The sequence below is a fragment of the Cryptomeria japonica genome, chromosome 1 (assembly GCF_030272615.1).
Source record: "Cryptomeria japonica chromosome 1, Sugi_1.0, whole genome shotgun sequence".
Lineage (NCBI taxonomy): Eukaryota > Viridiplantae > Streptophyta > Pinopsida > Cupressales > Cupressaceae > Cryptomeria > Cryptomeria japonica.
Genome location: NC_081405.1, coordinates 300095138 through 300116556, shown reverse-complemented (window position 1 = coordinate 300116556; position 21419 = coordinate 300095138). Strand labels below are relative to the sequence as shown.

Genomic DNA, 21419 nt, shown 5'->3' with positions numbered 1-21419 from the left:
AGGGAGGTATGCTATTATCCAAGAGGTAAACTCTTGTGCAATAGGGGAAAATGATTAAAGGGACAACCATCATGGCTAAGGGGTGTGGGCTTGTAAGAGGCATTAAATGCCTTTTGAAGACAAGGGCTAGGATTGAAAGTTATCAACATCATTGGATAATATCATTAACCAGGGAGGTATGCTATTATCCAAGAGGTAAACTTTTGTGCAATAGGGGAAAATGATTAAAGAGACAACCATCATGGCTAAGGGGTGTGGGCTTGTAAGAGGCATTAAATGCCTTTTGAAGACTTTGGAGGTTAACTTGCCCAAAGAGGAAAACCACTAGTTCTTTATGTAAGAGCTTTACATGTTTGGAAGACTCAACAAGTTAACTTGTTGAAATAGATAAAGTCTTAAATTCATTTTGAAGACTTTCTTGCAAATTTGGAGAAGTGACTCCCCAAAATTTGGAGATGTAGGAGAATGCAAGTGGGTGAGGGGAAATAGGATTTTTAGTTAAATTAAAATGATTTAATTTAGCCAAAAGGGATGCAACTTGCATTTGTAGGATTTTGCAAGTGGGGGAACTATTCACAAATAAATAATGATTTATTTATTTGCAAAATGGATTTTCAATTAAATGTGAATTTAATCAAAAGGGGAAAAATAGATTTTAATAAAATAAATAAGATTTATTCAATCAAATGGATAAGGGTACTTAATCAAACCTTAGTTTAATTAATAGGTTAGGCTAGAAGGAGATTTAATTGAATCTTTAATTTGATTAAAAGGTGAATTAGAAGAATAGGAATATTAATTAAATCTTAAATTTATTAATTGTAAAAATTACGGATAATTAAATGAATAAAATTCACTTAATTCATTGTGCAACTTTTAGGTGTTTACAAATGTGGGATCATCCTGCAAATGGAAGAAAAACACTTCGAACTCACACGTGAAACATTGCATTAGAGTTAGTAATCACAAAAAACATGTTAGTGAACCAAAAACTCTCAAAATTGTTCCACGCTCCTCTATCTTTAAAGATCCTTAAGTTTCAAGGTGGCCCTCACTTGGAAGAGCACTTGATTTCTTGGATGTCAACCTAGAGAACGAGATTTAAATGATGATTCTAGGATCAAAATGAATGCAACTAAGATCCTAGTGAATGTTGAGATGATGATATGAATGAAAGCTAAGGATGCAAGATGTAAAAGTAGTTATGATCAAGATGGTGGAGATGATATGAGGCTAATTTAAATCCAAATTGAAGATTATGATGAGCTAATTAAGCTAGATGCAGATGAAAATGCATGTAATTGATATGCAATTTAGGCTAAATGACCTAAAACCTAGTGCAATTAAGTAGAGTGCTATGATGCTAATGTTACAAGACTTGGATGCTTGAAGATGACAAACGAGCTCTTTGAGAACCTGCAAAATGACTATAATTTGGATGCACAAGATTGGGATTTTTGAATTGAAGAAACGAGTTCTATTTATAGGAAAATAGAGAAATGGATGGTTGAGATTGAGTAATCTCAACAAGGGCTAGGATTGAAAGTTATCAATCCATGGTATAGATTCAATCCAATCTCAAGTTGACAAATGTCACCCTGAGAGGGCTTGAGAGGATGCTAAACAAGCATTAGATGCTGAGCAAGCAATTAGGGATAACCTCAAGGAGTGACATCATTTGATAATGTCATTAACCAGGGATGCATGATATTACCCAAGAGGTAAACTCTTGTGCAATAGGGAAAAATGGTTAAAGGGACAACCATCATGGCTAAGGGCTGTGGGCTTGTAAGAGGCGTTAAATTCCCTTTGAAGACTTTGGAGGCTAACTTGCTCAAAGAGGAAAACCATTAGTGGTTTATATAAGAGCCTTACATGTTTGGAAGACTCAACAAGTTAACTTGTTGAAATAGATAAAGTCTTAAATGGATTTTGAAGACTTTCTTCCAAATTTGGAGAAGTGACTCCTCGAAATTTAGGGAAAGGATATGATTAGGAGATTAGACATGATTATGATGGGATTAAGAGGTTTCTATATGGATGATTATGGAGGCAAGTGGGAGATGTAGGAGAATGCAAGTGGGTGAGCGAAAATAGGATATTTAGTTAAATTAAAATGATTTAATTTAGCCAAAATGGATGCAACTTGCATTTATAGGATTTTGCAAGTGGGGAAATTATTCACAAATAAATAATGATTTATTTATTTGCAAATGGGATTTTCAATTAAATGTGAATTTAATCAAAAGGGGAAAAATGAATTTTAATCAAATAAATAAGATTTATTCAATCAAATGGCTAAGGGTACTTAATCAAACCTTAGTTTAATTAATAGGTTAGGCTAGAAGAAGGAGATTTAATCGAATCTTTAATTTGATTAAAAGATCAATTAGAAGAATAGGAATATTAAAGATTTAATTGGAAGAATTAGAGATAAATAAATGAATAAAATTCACTAAATTCATTGTGCAACTTTTAGGTGTATCCAAATGTGGGATCATCTTGGAAATGGAAGAAAACACCTCAAACACACACATGAAACATTGCATTAGAGTTAGTAATCACAAAAACATGTTAGGGAACCAAAAACTCTCAAAATCTTTCCATGCTCCTCTATCCCTAAAGATCCTTAAGTTTCAAGGTGGCCCTCACTTGGAAGAGCACTTGATCTCTTGGATGTCAACCTAGAGAATGAGATTTAAATGATGATTCTACGATCAAAATGAATGCAACTAATATCCTAGTGAATGGTGAAATGATGATATGAATGAAAGCTAAGGATGCAAGATGAAAAACTAGTTATGATCAAGATGGTGGAGATGATATGAGCTAAGTTAATTCCAAATCGAAGATTATGATGAGCTAATTAAGCTAGATGAAGATGAAATAGTATGTAATTGATATGCAATTTAGGCTAAATGATCTTAAACCTAATGTAATTAAGCTAAATGCTAAGATGCTAATGCTAGTAGACTTGGATGCTTGAAGATGTCAAATAAGCTCCTTGAGAACTTGTAAAATGATTATAATTCGGATGCACAAGATTGAGATTTTTGGATCGAAGAAATGAGCTCTATTTATAGGCAAAATAGATAAATGGATGGTTGAGATTGAGTAATCTCATCAAGGGCTAGGATTGAAAGTTATCAATCCATGACAGAGATTCAATCCAATCCCAAGTTGACAAATGTCACCTTGAGAGGGCTTGAGAGGATGCTAAACAAGCATTAGATGCTAGGCAAGCAATTAGGGATATCCTCAAGGAGTGACATCATTTGATAATGTCAAATTAACTAGGGAGGCATGCTATAACCCAAGAAGTAAACTTTTGTGCAATAGGGGAAAATGGTTAAAGGGACAACCATCATGGCTAATGGACATGGGCTTGAAAGAGGCATTAGATGCCTTTTGAAGACTTTGGAGGCTAACATGCCCAAAGAGGTAAACCACTGGCAGTTTATGTAAGAGCCTTACATGTTTGGAAGACTCAACAAGTTAACTTGTTGAAATAGATAAAGTCTTAAATGCATTTTGAAGACTTTCTTCCAAATTTGGAGAAGTGACTCCCCCAAATTTAGGGAAAGGACATGATTAGGACATTAGACATGATTAGGATGGGATTAAAAAGTTTCTAGAAGGATTATTATGGAGGCAAGTAGGAGATGTAGGAAAATGCAAGTGGGTGAGGGAAAATAGGATTTTTCGTTAAATTAAAATGATTTAATTTAGCCAAAATGGATGCAACTTGCATTTGTAGGATTTGGCAAGTAGGGGAACTATTCACAAATAAATAATGACTTATTTATTTGCAAAGGGGGTTTTGAATTAAATGTGAATTTAATCAAAAGGGGGAAAAGGGATTTTAATCAAATAAATAAGATTTATTCAGTTAAATGGCTAAGGGTACTTAATCAAATCTTAGTTTAATTAATAGGTTAGGCTAGAAAAATGAGATTTAATTGAATCTTTAATTTGATTAAAAGGTCAATTAGAAGAATTGGAATTTTAATTAAATCTTAATTTAATTAATTGGAAGAATTAGGGATAATTAAATGAATAAAATTCACTTAATTCATTTTGCAACTTTTATGTGTCTAGAAATGTGGGATCATCCTGCAAATGGAAGAAAACACCTCAAACACACACATGAAACATTGCGTTAGAGTTAGTAATCATAAAAACATGTTAGTGAACCAAAAACTCTCAAAATCGTTCCACGCTCCTCTATCCCTAAAGATCCTTAAGTTTCAAGGTGGTCTTCACTTGGAAGAGCACTTGATCTCTTGGATGTCAACCTCGAGAACGCGATTTAAATGATGATTCTAGGATCAAAATGAATGCAACTAAGATCCTAGTGAATGGGGAGATGATGATATGAATGAAAGCTAAGGATGGAAGATGAAAAGCTAGTTATGATCAAGATGGTGGAGATGATATGAGGTTAACTTAATTCCAAATTGAAGATTATGATGAGCTAATTAAGCTAGATGAAGATGAAAAAGTACATAATTGATATGCAATTTAAAATGATCTAAAACCTAATGCAATTAAGTTAAATTCTATGATGCTAATGCTAGAAGACTTAGATGCTTGAAGATGACAAATGAGCTCCTTGAGAACCTGCAAAATGACTATAATTTGGATGCACAAGATTGAGTTTTTTGAATTGAAGAAATGACCTCTATTTATAGGCAAAATAGAGAAATGGATGGTTGAGATTGAGTAATCTCAACAAGTGCTAGGATTGAAAGTTATTAATCCATGGGAGAGATTCAATCCAATCCCAAGTTGACAAATGTCACCTTGAGAGGGCTTGAGAGGATGCTAAACAAGCATTAGATGCTAAGCAAGTAATTAGGGATAACCTCAAGGAGTGACATCATTTGATAATGTCATTAACTAGGGAGGCATGTTATTACCCAAGAGGTAAACTCTTGTGCAATAGGGGAAAATGGTTAAAGGGAATGGCTAAGGGTTGTGGGCTTGTAAGAGGCATTAAATTCCTTTTGAAGACTTTGGAGGCTTACTTGCCCAAAGAGGAAAACCACTTATGGTTTATGTAAGAGCCTTACATGTTTGGAAGACTCAACAAGTTAAGACTTAAATGCATTTTGAAGACTTTCTTCCAAATTTATGAGTCCCCCAAATTTAGGGAAAGGACATGATTAGGAGATAAGACATGATTAGGATGGGATTAAGAGGTTTCTAGAAGGATGATTATGGAGGCAAGTAGGAGATGTAGGAGAATGCAAGTGGGTGAGCGAAAATAAGATTTTTAGTTAAATTAAAATGATTTAATTTAGCCAAAAGGGATGCAACTTGCATTTGTAGGATTGTGCAAGTGGGGGAACTATTCATAAATAAATAATGATTTATTTATTTGCAAAGGGGATTTTCAATTAAATGTGAATTTAATCAAAAGGGGAAAAGCAGATTTTAATCAAATGGCTAAGGGTACTTTATGAAACCTTAGTTTAATTAATAGGTTAGGCTAGAAGAAGGAGATTTAATTGAATCTTTAATTTGATTAAAAGGTCAATTAGAAGAACAAGAATATTAATTAAATCTTAATTTAATTAATTAGAAGATTTAGGGATAATTAAATGAATAAATTTCACTTAATTCATTGTGCAACTTTTAGGTGTCAAAATTTTGCCCCTCTTTGAGTTGACGTGTGACCACATTTTGATTCAAAGAAAAATGCTCAATTTGTAGTCAATTTTTTTGATATAATGTCTCCAAAATTGTCGATATGATTCCTTAGATATGAAAAATTGATTTCGATATGATATGCTGATGTGATTTTGTCGCTATGAAGCTGATACGAGATTGATATGGATATTCGATATGATAGTGATGATATGCTCCCTCAGGCGATAACTTGCAACGCGAAATAGGACGATTTTAGGGATTTTTAAATTTTCGATTTTTTTTATTTTAAATTTTTTTTTCGTGCCATAGATTTTAGTAAAAAATAATATTTAAAAATGGTGTTAGGACTATGTGGGGATAGCGCATACATGCCCCACACGTCCATCGAGGCATCACAACTGCCTGCGTCAACATGGGCTATATAAGTCTCCAAGGGCCCATTTCCACCTCGTTTGTGCACTTATCAGTTGAGAATTTGAGCTCTAGAGTGGAGAGGAGAAATGACACGCCCCTACCATCTTCATCGATTCGAGCGAGTTCGACGATATTAGCGGCCTCCAAAATATGGCCCACTGATGAGTTTGATTTTCTAACCCTTCTCGTTAATTTTTAGCTTAGAGTTTGGTCGATTTAGTTAGATTTTTGAATATTTTAAGCGCCAGGGTTTACTTTTTTGGCTTTTTATTTTTAAAATTTTTTTTAGCGCATATGGTTTTTCTTTTAGCGCATTCAAATTTTCTTTTAGCGCATTTGATTATTGTCGTCGCACATACAATGAATTTTTTAGTGCATTTGAATAGGATTATTGCGCATATGATTTTTTTTAGTGCATATGATGAAATTTTTAGCACATTTGATTGATTAAACATAGCATTCAAAACAACACATATGATGTCTATTTTAGCGTATATGAAAGGGCGTGCCATTTTTTGATTTTTAAGAAATTTTCAACATGTGCAATTTTGATTTTTAGGTTTGTTATGAAGTTTTGCACCCTGCGGATGTGTCGGTTTGTGTCGTTTGTGTCAATGTGATGTTGATTTGTTGATTTTTGTGTGCGGGCTAGTATGAGTCGGTTGTCAATACGAGTTAGTTCGATATGGTTCAAATTTTTGGTATGGATCAAGTCGGTCAAAGTCAATATGTTTCAAGGTCGATATGGGTCACTTGTCGATATGGGTCTGTTTTCGATATGAATTTGATTTCAATGTGAGTTTATTTTCAATATGGGTCAAAGTCGATATGGTTCTTGGTCGGTATGAGTCAAATTTCGATAAGGGTCCTAATTCGATATGGGTCCTCATTTCGATATGGGTCTCTTGTCGATATGGGTCAATGTCATTATGGTTCTGAATTCGATATGGTTCTTGTTGTCAATATGGAACTTGGTTTTTCAATTAGGTCTTTATTTGGTTTTCAATATGGGTCTTGGTTTAGTTTTTCGATATGGGACTTGTTGCTCGATGTTTGATATGGGACTGATTGATTGATCCTCGATATGAAGCTTGATTTCGATATGGTTTTTGTTTGATTGATAAGATAGTCCTTGTGTGATGTCGTGACTGTCGTCACTTGATAGATGCCCTTGTTGTTTGATTGTTGATCACTTGATTGCTTAGGACAGATAAAACTGATATAATACCCCTTTGTTGATATAGGTCCATCGAGGTGTTCTTCAGTTTCGGGAGAAATACCCGAAGACCTTGTCTATGAGAGATCATTTGACTGCTGATGATTTAGCAGTTATAAAGGCATGTGGTTTGATACACTTGCTAGAGATGCCTTCCTAGTGGAAGAATAGGGGTCTACTCACTGCGTTGGCTGAGAGGTGGCACAACGAGCACAACACCTTTCATTTACCCACTGACGATATCATAGTGACCCCTGAGGATGTCTATCGGATTCTTTAAATTTCGATTCGAGGGGAGCTGGCCATCTATGATTTGGAGGAGGTTGGTGGGACAGATGCTCTACGAGAGGTGTTCGGTGATCCACATTTGCCTGGTTATTTAGTGGCTTGACAGGACATGGTGGATAGTTATGCCCCACTCCCGTCAATATTGACAGGCTTGTTTGGTAGCTTCTTGATTCTTGACAAAAAGTCACATGTGTTGTCGGTTGGATGGGGTCGGGTTCTATGACAGATGGTGCAGTTGCGCACATGATATGCTTGGGGTATATGTTTGCTCGCTAACTTATATCATGAGCTCCACCAGATTGTCTATGATGAGGCAACCATTTTAGCTTCCGGGTGCACCCTACTATAGATTTGGGCATTAGAGCATATAGTAGTGACTCGGTCGATTGGGGATAGATTTAGACTAGCGGGAGCACCATATGTGATGATGTATAGCCATGTCACTTCCCAACCCATGCTTGGGAAGTTGGATTATTGGAGACAGGCCTTAGATGATATGGAGATGGTGGTGTGGAGGTCGTATCAATTTTGTGAGCCTTGGCCCGAGGATGGATTGGAGGTGCCATATTTGTTTTTGAGTAGGTTTTTGTTGGGTAGGACCTCTTATGTTGTACAAAGGTTCATTCTTTCTCAGGTATATCGATAGTTTGGTCGTGTGCATCCTATGCCGCAGAGGATGGTGGTGTATGCTAGGGTGCACAAGGAGAGGGCAGATTGGGGGCCGACACTCGATTTTTCCATAGCTTGGGCCAAGTTCTACTCCCTGCCCTATTGTGTATGGAACATGCAGGTGGATGTAGCTGATGCGGGCATGACATATGATTATGCTTAGTATATGATGACACACAGGTTCCCACAACTTATAGGGCCAAGCGAGCCTATTCCTGCACTTGAGGAGGTTGATGATGGCGAGGATGATCAAGGCCGAGGGGGAGGTCGTCGAGATGGTGGGCGAGGACGAGGGAGAGGTAGGAGGGGTGGGAGAGATGGTAGAGGTGGAATGATTGGTCACAACTGGGGAGTAGGTGGTGGCGAGGGTGGAGGAGATGGGAGGGGTGGTAGGCAGGGTGCGAGGGGGAGAGGAGATGGGTGGAGGGAGCAGTTGGGATGAGGAGGGCCAGTGTAGGTCGAGGATGTTGTTGTGCTTGAGGCCGAGGAGAGATCAGGTGAGGATGGATCTAAGGAGGAGATTGATGATTCTTTCAATGAGGAGATCGAGTCTGAGGAGGTTAGTGGAGGAGGAGGGTTGATTGGATTGGGAGGGTGGCGGTTGATGAGGAGGATGATGCTCAACCACTTGCTCACTGACAGAGGATAGGTATGCCCTCGCTTGCACCTCGACAGGTTCGTCGTCGGGATCTGCAGCCGTCACAACCACATATGATACATATTAGAGTGCTTCTGCATCAATAGCAGACACAATTGGCAGGTTTACAGGCCGTGCTATAGAGGATAAAGGGTCAACTTACACAAGCCTAGGCACAGGTGACACAACTGCAGAGATAGGTGACCATAGTGTCATTAGAGCGGGACTTGGCCAGAGCCAAGAGGAATAGTGCCATGGCCGAGAGGCATAGTTCTTGACAGGGTTTGCAGGCGGCGTAGGCACAGATTGCTCAGGTCACAATTGAGCGAGATACTGAGAGGGATCATTGGGGTCAAGCAGACCCTATGACAGGTCACTACACAGGGAGTGACAATCGAGACTATTCAGAGTCTCGTCTATTAGTCCGAGCGGGGCACTTATTACAGGGATTTGTACTTTGCGGCAGTGTCGACAGCTCAGCGAGCTCCTAGCTATGCATCCAGTTCACAATGGGGTGGATCTCGCAGACATGGAGGCAGTGAGGGGGTCATAGGACCTAGTAGGGATTCTCTTAGCAGCAACACAAGTGCAGGAAGCTCGAGCTCTCAACTGGTAGGTTCTGGAGGTGGTCACGCTTATCCTGCCCCTTGACTATGATCATAGATGTTGATATTGTACCCTGATGTATTTATTGATATATACACACATCATTGTATTTTGATTCTCCCTCTCGATATGGTACATTGTTGTATTTTGATCCCGTTGATATGATATGTTGATGCTCTCATCGATATGATGCTCATTGATGCTCTGATATGATGCTCTAATGATCTCATTGATTATTGATGTTCATTGATTTCCTTGATATTGATGTTGCTTGATTTGATAGACATTGTTATTGATATGATATCTAGTGAGTTTGGACATTTTATTGTTTCATTGATGATTGACTCTGACTTGTATCATTGATTTTCCTTTGGATCAGCATGTGGTCACACATATGCATGATGATATGATAGTAGATATGTTTATACATATTATTGATGCAACTACTTTGATTTCGATGAGCTATATGAGATGCCTTTGATCTATATGACTTTTGCTTGGATGATGATGCAGATGATGTGATGTGTGCGTTTATTTTTATTTTTATGATTTAGATGCTTCTATGATGATTGCAATGTATGTCTAATGGATACTATATGTTTGGAAGGTGATATGCCTATGATGGTTGGATTTGATGATTGTAGATGCTTATGATTGTGTAAATGTTTGTAACATGTTTTTGTGCTTTTATGTGCTTTGGATAATGTGATCTAGAATGCCAAATGTTCTTGATATGATATGCACTATGCGATAATGATTTGAAACATGAAATGCATCTTTAAAATGCGATGTATGATGTGAGATGTATCTTGAAAATGATATGTATGATGTGAGATGCAAGATTTTAAAATGATATGACAATGATAATAATAATGATATGAAACCTAATGCAATTTTTATATAATTGATAATAATGATAGTGATAATGATAATGAGAATGCACGTACATGCATGATTAATATGATAATAATGTGCAATGTAATGCGTTTTTAAGATGACAATGATAATAAAATGATACTAATGGAAGATTAAAGTGCTTCCTTTGTTTTCATTATTGGGTCTTGATTTTTTGAAAGTTGATACAAGCATCATGGTATAATTCAACCAGAATGACCCGAGTATAACTTACATCCAGATTTTGATATTGCAAGATGACACAAGCGTCCAGGTATAATTGAACCAAGACGACTTGAGTGTTGCTTGCCTAAAATAGATAAGAGTTAACCTTCATCTCATACAAATCCGTAATGTCTTCAGTGAAATGTTCTCTAATCACTTCGCAAGACAAATTGGTATAGTAGAAGGTTTCACTCCTAAACAACAGACAAAAAATATCACATTCCTTCATTGCTTCTCTAGTCGTTGAGACATCCTTGAGTCACTTAGGAGATATGATAAGCAAAATTTAACAACCATAAGTAAACATGTATGCTATTTGAAATGCATTCTTGTCAAGTAAAACACCTTGCAAATAGATCGTTTGTTCAGTTCAAATTAGTTCAATTCCTTGATGTCTAGCCTCTTGTATCGTTGTTGTCATTATTGGTTGTCCTAATCCTTGTTGTCTTGCTACGTGTTTGGTCCGATGACTAAAACCCTCCAAGCGAGATGCCCCCAACGAAGCTGAGATTTTGCCCCTTTGATGTTGATACTACTCTAATATGGATATGTACAATGATCACTAAGCCATGGTGGGATATGATTCGGATAACTGATTCAGATAATCAAGGACAGTGACTACGCTAAGTATGTCTAGGATAATGTTGCGTGTACAAGTGTTCTGTGATGACTATTGGTTTACATTAGATGGAACCAAAGATATGATGTGAGTACTGATAGATAGAGGAGTTGCTCTCTCACAAATGACGCCCGTTGCCAGGTTTTCACCACTTGTTTTTATTGCACTTTTTGACTCCTTTTTTTTAATTGTTTTTGTCTTTTTCTTGATTTTTTGTTTTTTTTGTTGTCACAAGGTGCCTATTTGGTAGGTTTTCAACCTAGTAACGATTTTTGATACTTTTTTAAAAGTTTTTTGCTTGATTTATGCATTGGATGACTCAAGTGTAGAACTTCTTTAGATGGATGTTGTTGGTTGACTCATCAAGCACGTCCCCTTTTGAAGTTCATAACTAATATGCTCCTGATCCATAAGTTGATATGATGACAAATGGTCCCAACCAGTTGGGTTCAAATTTCCCTTTCTTTTCTCAATCTTTCCTGATTTTTTCCTTTAGTACCAATTTTGAATGCCCTTGGTATGACCTTGTGATTGTAGCTTATGTACATTCTTTGTTGATATGCCTTGAGATGATCAAAGCCATATTGGCGATGTTCATCTCGCAGCTCTAGCTCTTGCAGCCTGTTGACTCGATATTCCTCATCTGGAATGAGGCCTTTTAATGACACCTAGATTGATGGAATCTCTACCTCAATAGGTAGGATAGCTTGATGATCAAAGCCATATTGGCGACGTTCATCTCACAGCTCTAGCTCTTGCAGCCTGTTGACTTGATATTCCTCATCTAGAATGAGGCCTTTTAATGACACCCAGACTGATGGAATCTCTACCTCAATAGGTAGGATAGCTTCTGATCCATACACCAATGAGTATGGCGTAGCTCCTGTAGGTGTGCAAATACTCATTCTATAGGTCCAAATTGCACGATTAAGTTGGACATGCCAATATTTACCAGCATTATTCACTGTCTTTTTGAGGATTTTCAAGATTGTTTTGTTTGAGGCCTCAACTTGGCCATTCCCTTGTGGTTAATAAGGTGTCAAAAAGCGATGCTGGATATGGAATCTCTCACAAATCTCTCGTACATCTTGATTTTTGAAAGGTCTTCCATTATCTATGATAATGGAACTAGGGATGTCGTATTGACATATGAGGTAATTCATAATGAAGGAAGTTGTCTATTTGTCGGTCACTGTAGTCAATGTAATTGCCTCAATCCACTTGGTGAAGTACTTGGTGGTCGTGATGATGAACTTGTGTCTATTTGACGAGGAAGGATGAATCTTTCCCACTAGGTTGAGTCCCCATTGACAAAAAGGCCAAGATGTAGTGAATGGTTGCAACTCTTGCGCTAGTGCATGTATGAAGTTACCATGAATTTGGCACTCAGGGCATTTCCTGAAAAACTGATAGGACTCTTTTTCCGTTTTTGGCTAATAATATCCCATCCTTAGTAGTTTCATGGCAAGAGTAGGTCCACTTGAATGTGTACCACAAATACCTCCGTGAAGCTCATGTAAGGCAGAGTTAGATTTGTTACGATCGAGCATCGAAGAAGAGTACCATAAAGACCTCGACGATAAAGCGTATCAGTGGTTAAGGTATAGCAGGCTGCTTGTCAGATAAAGCTTCGTTTTTTGTTACGAGATAGGTCTTGTGGGAGGGTATTGTCTTTGAGGTAGGCATAGATCTTCCTGTATAAGGGAGAATCGAAACCGTTTAGGGCACAAATGACTTGGGATTCCGAATTGTCATAGGTTGGGGAAAATGATTGCTCCACTAGGAATTCATAACAGTTATGCGTATCTGGAATTTGTAGGAGCGAGGCGATAGTGGCCATTGCATTAGCAACTTTATTGTTTAGCCTTGGAATCTGCTCAAATGTGATGTGTACAAAGTATTTCTCAAAATCATCCACCATGGTTTGTACGACATCAGCTTATCATATTTCGTCTGATAGTCATCATTGATCTTATTGATAACTATTTGAGAGTCCCCATAGACTTTCAATTATGTGATTTTCCATTCCATGACTACTTTGATGCCTATCACTAGAGCTTCATACTCGACAATATTATTGGTGCATGGGAACATCAATCTGTAGGATCTCGGAATTGTGTCCTGGAGTGACGAACAAGGTGCCGACACCTAATCCATGATGTGTATAAGATCCATCAAACTATAGGGTCCATTGCTTTGGTGCAACAGTGAGCACATCCGTATCTAGGAATTCGACTTGTAGTGGGTATTTGTCTAGTAGAGGTGCTTCCGCCAGTTGATTTGCTATTGCTTGTCCTTTGATAGCCTTCTGTTCTGTATACTGAATGTTGAACTCGCTTAGGATCATGACCCATTTTGCTAACCTCCCTGTGAGAGTGGCTTTGCTGAGTAGATACTTTAGAGGGTCAATATTTGCCACTAGCTTGATAGTATGAGCTAACATATAGTTTCGCAGCTTTTGGGAAGTGAACACTACAACTAAGAACGCTTTTCTGATGAAAGTGTAATTGAGTTCATAGCCATTCAACGTCCTGTTAATTTAATAGATGTCTCTTTCCTTTCTTGTTGAGTCCTCTTGTGCTAGTAATGCCCTTAGTGACAACAAAATGATATGTAGAGGATGAGTGGCTTTCTCGCCATTGGTGGTACTAAAATAGGTGGATTCAGGAGATATTGCTTCAGTTGATGGAGCGATTCTGTACATTTGTCCTCCCATCTGAGAGGTACATTTTTATGAAGTAGATGGTTGAATGGGAGATATTTTTCTGCCAATTGAGTAATGAATCGTCTGATAGATTGTAGACTACCTTGAAGAGATCGTAGCTGACTAATGTTCCTTGGAAGTGGCATTTCCATGATAGCCTAAACCTTGACGAGATCTACCTCGATGCTTTTTTCTAATACAATGTAGCTCAAGAGTTTTTCGGATGTGAGCCCGAAAACACACTTTTTAGGATTCATTCTGACATTGAATTGCTCGAGTCATTGAAAGATTTTGTCAGGTGTTCTGCTCTTGTGAATGAGTTGGCTAGCAAGTCATCCACATAATCCTCCATAAAAGTATGCATCATGTCGTGGAAGATTGTTGTCTTTGCTCTTTGATAGGTTGCACTAGCATTTTTCAAGCCAAAAGGCATAACGTTCCAACAGTATGTACTCTATGGAAATGTGAATGCAGTTTTATCCTGATCTTTTGGAGTTATCTTGATTTGGTTGTAACCAGAAAAACCATCCATGAGGGATAACATAGCATGTCTTGCTGTTAGATCAACAATGGTGTCGATGCTTGGTAAAGGAAAGTCATCATTCGGTTCCTTCGGACAAGCGTTATTGAGATCCTTGAAGTCTGTACAAATCCTGATGCTTTTATTTGGTTTAGAGACTCGAACAATGTTAGAAGTCCATTCTCCATAATCAATGAGTCAGATGAATCCTACATCAAGTAACTTCTTCAGCTTTACTTTGACCAATATAGCAATATGTGGGTTCATCTTCCTTAATTTATGTCTGTCAAGTTTAGCTCCAGGAGCGATGGACAAGTGATGCATGATGAGATTTGGATCTACCCTCAGCATGTCTATATAAGACCAAGCAAAATTCATTTGCTTCTCCTTGAAGAATTTGACAAAGTCAGGGTTTTCCTTTTCTGTTAGTGATTCTGTTAGATGTATGGTTCTTGTTGTTGCTTCAGTGCCAATATTTATTGATTGAGTTGGCTCAATCAAGATGGGTGATCTCTCCTGCTAATGTTCAAGAAGAGTGTCAAGTCTCTCATCTTTAGGCGCCTTGAAGAGGTTTTCATCATCAGATACATCCTTTGTTTTTACTTTTTTTTTGTGATCTAATACTGCCATTAGATGGTTTTCACCATTAGATCATTTTTTTATTTTGTTCATTATGCGACTGAGAGACTTGGCACTCCCTTGATTGCAGATATCGTTATGTGGTTCGCTGACGGAGCATGTTTTCGGGTTGACAGAGCAAACGTATTGAACAATGGCCTCATCGTTCTGGAATATTGGTATATCATTGTGCTCTTTTCCTTCCCAATGTATAAGGTTGGGATATATGAGAGGTAGGGAGTCATTTAGCGGGTTAAGATCTACCGCTGTGAGAGTCATGATAAAGATATTGTCATAGTTGTCTGTAGCATGGGTGAGGTCTATAACAGTCTCAAGGTTTTCGATGGTACTCTCATCGATATTGCCTCTTTCGTATTGAAGCTGCTCGTTCTCCCTAGCCTCATATGTATATTGTGGTCCGAATTCAAACGATCTAGATTTGAGCCTTGTCCCTCATAAGTAATGGGTGTATAGGTGTGGATTGTATCCAGCTCAATATCCTTAGTGATATCCAAACAAGTGTCCCATTCATACTCATTGGAATCTATTTCAGAATCGCTATCCAAGGTTACCCCACTGAATCAGACAAGAATGTTATATGGCGAAAAGAGGTCATTGATAATCGATACAAGTTGGGTGGCTTGTGCTGATTCAGGATATGTGCTTGTTTGTACTCTTTGGTTTTGTTCATACACAGTCTCCCTTCTTTGAGTAGCAATCTCCTCATGTTGTGGCTCAAATTCAGTTTGATCAGGTGCTTGTACATGATGTACTTTTTTATAAGAAGCCTCCTCTCTTTGGATAGCGAGTTCTTCTTGTCGCTTCTCATTTTCTTCACGCTCTCGTTCTTTTCTTGTCTTTTCAGCTGCTTGGTGTAGCTCCTGTTGCCATGAGTCTTCGTTATGTGTTACCCTTTCTCTCCATCGAGATTTCTGATGGTGATCTCTCTTTTGCATAGGTTGGCCATGCTGACCATACCCAAGTCTTGATTTCTCTTTTGCAAGTTGTAAATGGGGTTGTATGGGTTCTAGGATGCCCTCTTGACGCTTTCCAATAGGTCCTTTTCCTTTGTATCGCATGTGTTGCTTGATTTTGAACCCATTTCCATACTATTATGTGGGAATGACCACTTCTAGGGCAACAACTCTTATTTCTTCCTCATCCTAGTTTAGCAAGTTGAGGATGTCCTTGTCTTCTGATTTGTCAGCCAGTGTGCCGATTTGGATAAATTTACCATCAAATTTCTTGATGGGTTGTGCTGCTTGATGTCTTGATGTGGAAAGTTGTCTGTGAGATTGTAGCGAGGTTGGCAATTTTGATAGACACAGGGGTTCAAAAGAGTATTCCTCCATACCGTGGTCCTTTATCTTCATCTTTTTCTCAAAGTCTATGGACAACAAATTGAGTTTTTCTTGATTGTTGGATGATGAGGAAGCTTGGGCCTCCTTGTTGTGTGGAACCAAGACATTTTGAGTTGCCCCCATAGCGTTGCAGTACTAAAAGGGATTAGTGTCTGCTGATATTGAAATCTATTGTCTGTTGTAGGGGAATATGAGACATTGATGGTACGTGGAAGGTATTGCTTGCATTTCATGGATCCAAGGACGACCCAAGAGTATGTTGTATGTCAAGTTTATGTCGAAGACTTGACACATTGTGTCTTTTTGCACTGGTCCTACCTGAATGGGTAGTAACATTGTTCCTTCGAATGATATTTCTTCATCATCATAAACTTTGATAGTGATATCCTTTTTAGGGTCAATAGCTTGCTTGGAGAAGCCCAATGGATGGATAAGCTTCAAGATACATATATTGAGACCAACTCCTCCATCTATTAGCACTATTTTCATCTAGTGTTTTTAGACTAGGACTTCGATATGGAGTGGGGTGTTGTGCAGATGACTCAAGGAGATGTCATCGTGTTCTGAGAAAGATATGTTATGTGGCACCATCATATGTGACACCATGGCTTGGAACCGATTGATATCCAGATTGTCTGGAACTGTTGGTTTCTACAAGAGCTTGCTACAAGATATCCTTATGCTTTGGTGAAAGTTTGAGCAATTCTAGTATTGATATCTGAGCGAGTGTTCGTTACAGTTGGTCGACCAAGTTATATTGGGTAGATTGGGGATAATTGTTGCTTTAGACGTGCTCCCCTTCGAGATATATTTTTGAGCCCTCGTTATCACATTTACCGATACATTTTCTTGTTTATCCTTGATCTTTATGACATTTACTTGATTGTTGCTTGTCAATATTTGATTTATTACGTTTTCATATATGTGATCGATGTAGGCTCCTTTGTTGTTGTAAAAGTAGGTAGACATTATAGTTTGATTTGATAACTCATTTCATCATTTAAATTGTCTCTATGAATATTTCCATCTTTTCCTTTTCAGGTAAATTTTGTGGGTACCCTAAGACCATACGTCTCCATCGTTGTAAGAATACCATGAATGTTTCATTGTTCTTTTGCTTCATATTGCATATGTTAAGCATGGTAACCTCATGTTGGATATTGTAGGAGTATTGTGTGATGAATTTATTCACCAACTCATCGAACGATCTAATGGGAGGTGTGAGTTTTGACAACCACACCATTGTTTGCCCTCCCAAACTTCTTGGTAATAGCCACATCATGTATGTATCGTTATGATCAAACTCCAAGGTCATAGTACAAAATTCCCCGATGTGATCACGAGGATCACTCTTACCATTATATTTATCATACTTTGGTATATCTAAATTTGGTAGGAAAGGTATCATGTTCAACCTCCTATCAAAAGGGTAAGGACAAATGCTCTCCAAAGAATACCTCTTCGTAGACCCTTGTTGCATATCGTGCATTTTCCGTTGGAGTGCTTGAAGTTGTTGCGTAATGTTAGCTAAGGGAACATTTTTCTTCATTGGACGTTTGATGACAAACATCTCCTTGTTCACTAACATTGTTATAATTATGGGTATCATCTCGGGTGCGGGTGTTGTCTTGATCATGTATGTCCTCTCCTCTCAAATGCTCTTGATTTTGAGTATTATGCATATGTGCACAAAGATGTTGGTGAGAAAAGTGGACACCACCCCAAAAAAACATGAAAAAAGAAGCAGCGCGTACGCGGTTCTAAAATTTGAAATCATCTTGTACGCGCTTAGGTTTGATGTTCTCGAGCTTAAAAAAGATAGCGTGTACGCGTTGCTTTTAGGAAAGTGAGCGCGTATGCGCTCATAAGCCCTAAAGAACCGCGTACACAGTACTTCTCAATTTTAAAAAACAAAACAAAATTGGGTCTTTTTTTTTCCTGACCACGACATTTTTTCCTCCATTTCCTCTATGAAACCGCGAACGGGCTGCCTCATTTCTCCTCCAGACGCTATGGATCAAGGTTAGTTTTTATTAATTTTTGTCTTTCTTTCCCGTTTATTCAATTTGTTTTACGTTTTGAATTTAATTTTATTAATTTTGGTTAGGTTTTTTTATTTTTTGTTTCAAAAAATAGAGTCTAATTATCCACAACAAGAACAACAAAATGCACCTCTTGAAAACCCTGAAGAAAACCTACGAGATACACCTCCAGTTCTTCCTTTTGACTGTACACTTGAAACACATGAGCAATTGATTAATCAATTAGGACAAAACACGTCTAAAATAAATATTCGGATTAATAAATTCAAAACAACTGAGCTTGAGCATCATAAATTCCTTGCCACTAGCCTAGAAACATTAGCTATTGGTGCCACAACCATTTCCACACAAATTATAAAATGGGGAAACTTTAGGGATAGGTGTCGTAAATACTATGCTAATGGGTTATCAGACGAGGGAGTGAAAAAAAAAAATATTAGTAAACAACAAATATGTGCCCTTTTTGTTGATCCTAAAAGTGGTGAGTCATTACCTTTTAATGCAAAGAGGTTTCCCATACATTGATGTATCAATGTGCAGATGAAGAATATGTTTTGGTAGAGATGGTGGTGGTGTTTGATGATCCAGCTTGTAATAATTATGAGGTGCCATTGTATTTTTTGAAAAACGTATACTGTGAGTTTGTCCTCAATGTGCGGCCAAACTATTTTGACATGAGAGAGTTCCATGGTAGAGGTGGCGGCTTTGTTGAAGATAGACCTGGAGCCCATAGGTGAGTAGCCACCCCCTAGGACCCAAACCCAAGGTGCATCAGACTGTCCCAATAGAGCTGATAGAGTCGATGGAGCTATAGATTCTTCAAGCGGCCACAACATTGATTGGTGCCATCATCTAGGATGGGACGTCGTTAACACACCCTCTTGTACTGGATGATGAGCCATTAGTTGGTCCAGGTGGCGACAAAGAGCCTATTCAACATATGTGTGTTAGTTGCTCGGGGATATGCTCAGGGACGGATGACGAGGCCACTACAGATGGATCCACATCTCATTCGTGCATTTTTTGCGAGTAGATGTCAGGCCTGCATGACTAAGGATTTGGCGTTGGCAGAGGAGTTGATGGACATGGTGTTTGCCCATCAGCGACAAACACAGGTGTGTTGATTTGAATTCATAGCATTTTATTTATCAGTAACTTTAAATTTGTAATTACATAAATGAAATTTCATTTATACATCGATTTAAATTGAGACAAATAATATGTATTTTAGAATGCAGCAACGATATCCCATACTCCTGCAGTTACTACAATTGCAACTTCGATGCCTGAGGTATAAATTTTGTAACATGTTAAAATAGAATAGTACGTTTTGAATTCAAAAAAATTACAAGATATACTAACTATCTTTAATGCTTGCTCCAATTTTTGGTTTGTAGGTGTTGACAGGGGAGTAAATGTCCCAAATTCATGACATCACACTCTCAGTGATCGATTTTGGCCTACAAGGCTACACGGTATCATATTTTGTACAACCTTTTTTATGTATTGTTTTGATGGAATATGCAAGTCATTTAATTTTATATTTTTAAAATTATGTTTAATATATTATCTGTACTAAGATCTCATGTTAATTTTGTTTTTTTAGGGTACCCCCTCCACATCTAGGCCTTGTCTTAAACAAAAGAATTCGTCGAAGACGCCAAAACGTGGGAAGAAGGTAATGGAACACATTTTTAGTTGTATCAATGTTTGAAAATGTTGAAATCAAGTCTTAGTTGAGGTTTGTAGATTGATTAGTGTTTTTTTTTGTCTATTTTACATGTACAACGAGCATTGAGCTATGTGGATTTGTTGAATGCATCCAATTCGCCCGTGGATTGAGAAAGGGCGGAAGTATGTATCTCTACTTTATTTTCTTGATTTCATGATTACATGCATGTGTACATGTGAAGTTGTGATAAATTATAATCTTATAATTTTTCCATACAAGAAATATCCATAATTGCTTCATGAATGACGAGCCCTCCTCCGTGCACTGGAAAAGCATCTCAGGACCTGATACACTTTTGTTTGATATATTACATTAATTGTTTTTAACCTACAATACTTATCATTATATTAATTTTATTTAATCTTTGATCATTTTTTGTATAGGTAATAGCAACCGTTTTTCCATCGATGGTGAGTCATTCTCAGTCCATTGGAGAAGCATCTTAGGCACCGATACGTCATTGTTCTGTATATTATAGCTTTTAAGTGTTTTTGATGTATTTATGTTAGTACATTGTATTAATTGTACATTTAATCTACAATAGCCCCTTTTGCTGTTTGGCAATAACGTGGATCCTTTTAAGTTTGTCTTCAAGAAAACTCCTAAGAGGGACAAGGAGAGGAGAGTGAAGACATTAGCTCCGAGATCAACCAATGAGGTAATCTACATTCAATTGCAAAAAAATTATAGTTAAACGCATAGTTATGTTGTTAATTATGAACTATTTTCTACAAAAGAATTCAACTTGGCTTTTGAATTGTGGTTTTGCAGCCATCTACAAAGTCGTGTACTGCATCGAAGAGGCTCTATTTTGATGATCCACCACAAGTTTAGGATCATATAGTGTTAGTTGTGGTCATAGAATGTCCAATACATGTAGATATATTCTACATTTTTATTGTATATCGATTTGGACAATGACATATGCCACATTTTTGTAATACTTGTATTGACTTGACATACATGTTTTTTTTTTTATACATATATAAATGTTGATATTCGATCCAATAAATGTGTACTGAGTTCATTATTGTGTATTCGTGGTTGTCCTTTAATAAAGTTACTTGATCATTTGCCTATGTAATCAACAATATGAATATAAACAACAAAAATCTATGATATAAAACATTGCAATCGTGGAATATGATTTGATAAAAATTTTAAAATGTCGAATTAACCCTACAAAACTTCTTGTATTCAGTTCATTATTGTGTATTAGTTG

The 21419-nt window shown here is 37.4% G+C and overlaps 1 long non-coding RNA gene across 3 annotated transcripts in view; it reads left to right on the top strand.

The window, feature by feature from the left end:
* Positions 1-21138, top strand: part of LOC131049844 (uncharacterized) — a 56003-nt gene extending 34865 nt beyond the window's left edge. The window contains exons 3-7 of one of the 3 annotated variants that reach the window (XR_009371818.1): positions 19863-19940; positions 20072-20143; positions 20224-20319; positions 20581-20855; positions 20969-21138. This is a non-coding gene — a long non-coding RNA (uncharacterized LOC131049844). Of the gene's footprint in view, positions 1-19862; positions 19941-20071; positions 20320-20580; positions 20856-20968 lie in introns of all 3 variants that reach the window. The other 2 variants (XR_009106813.2, XR_009106812.2) reach the window with 2 other exon arrangements.
* The last annotated feature ends 281 nt before the right edge of the window (positions 21139-21419 follow it).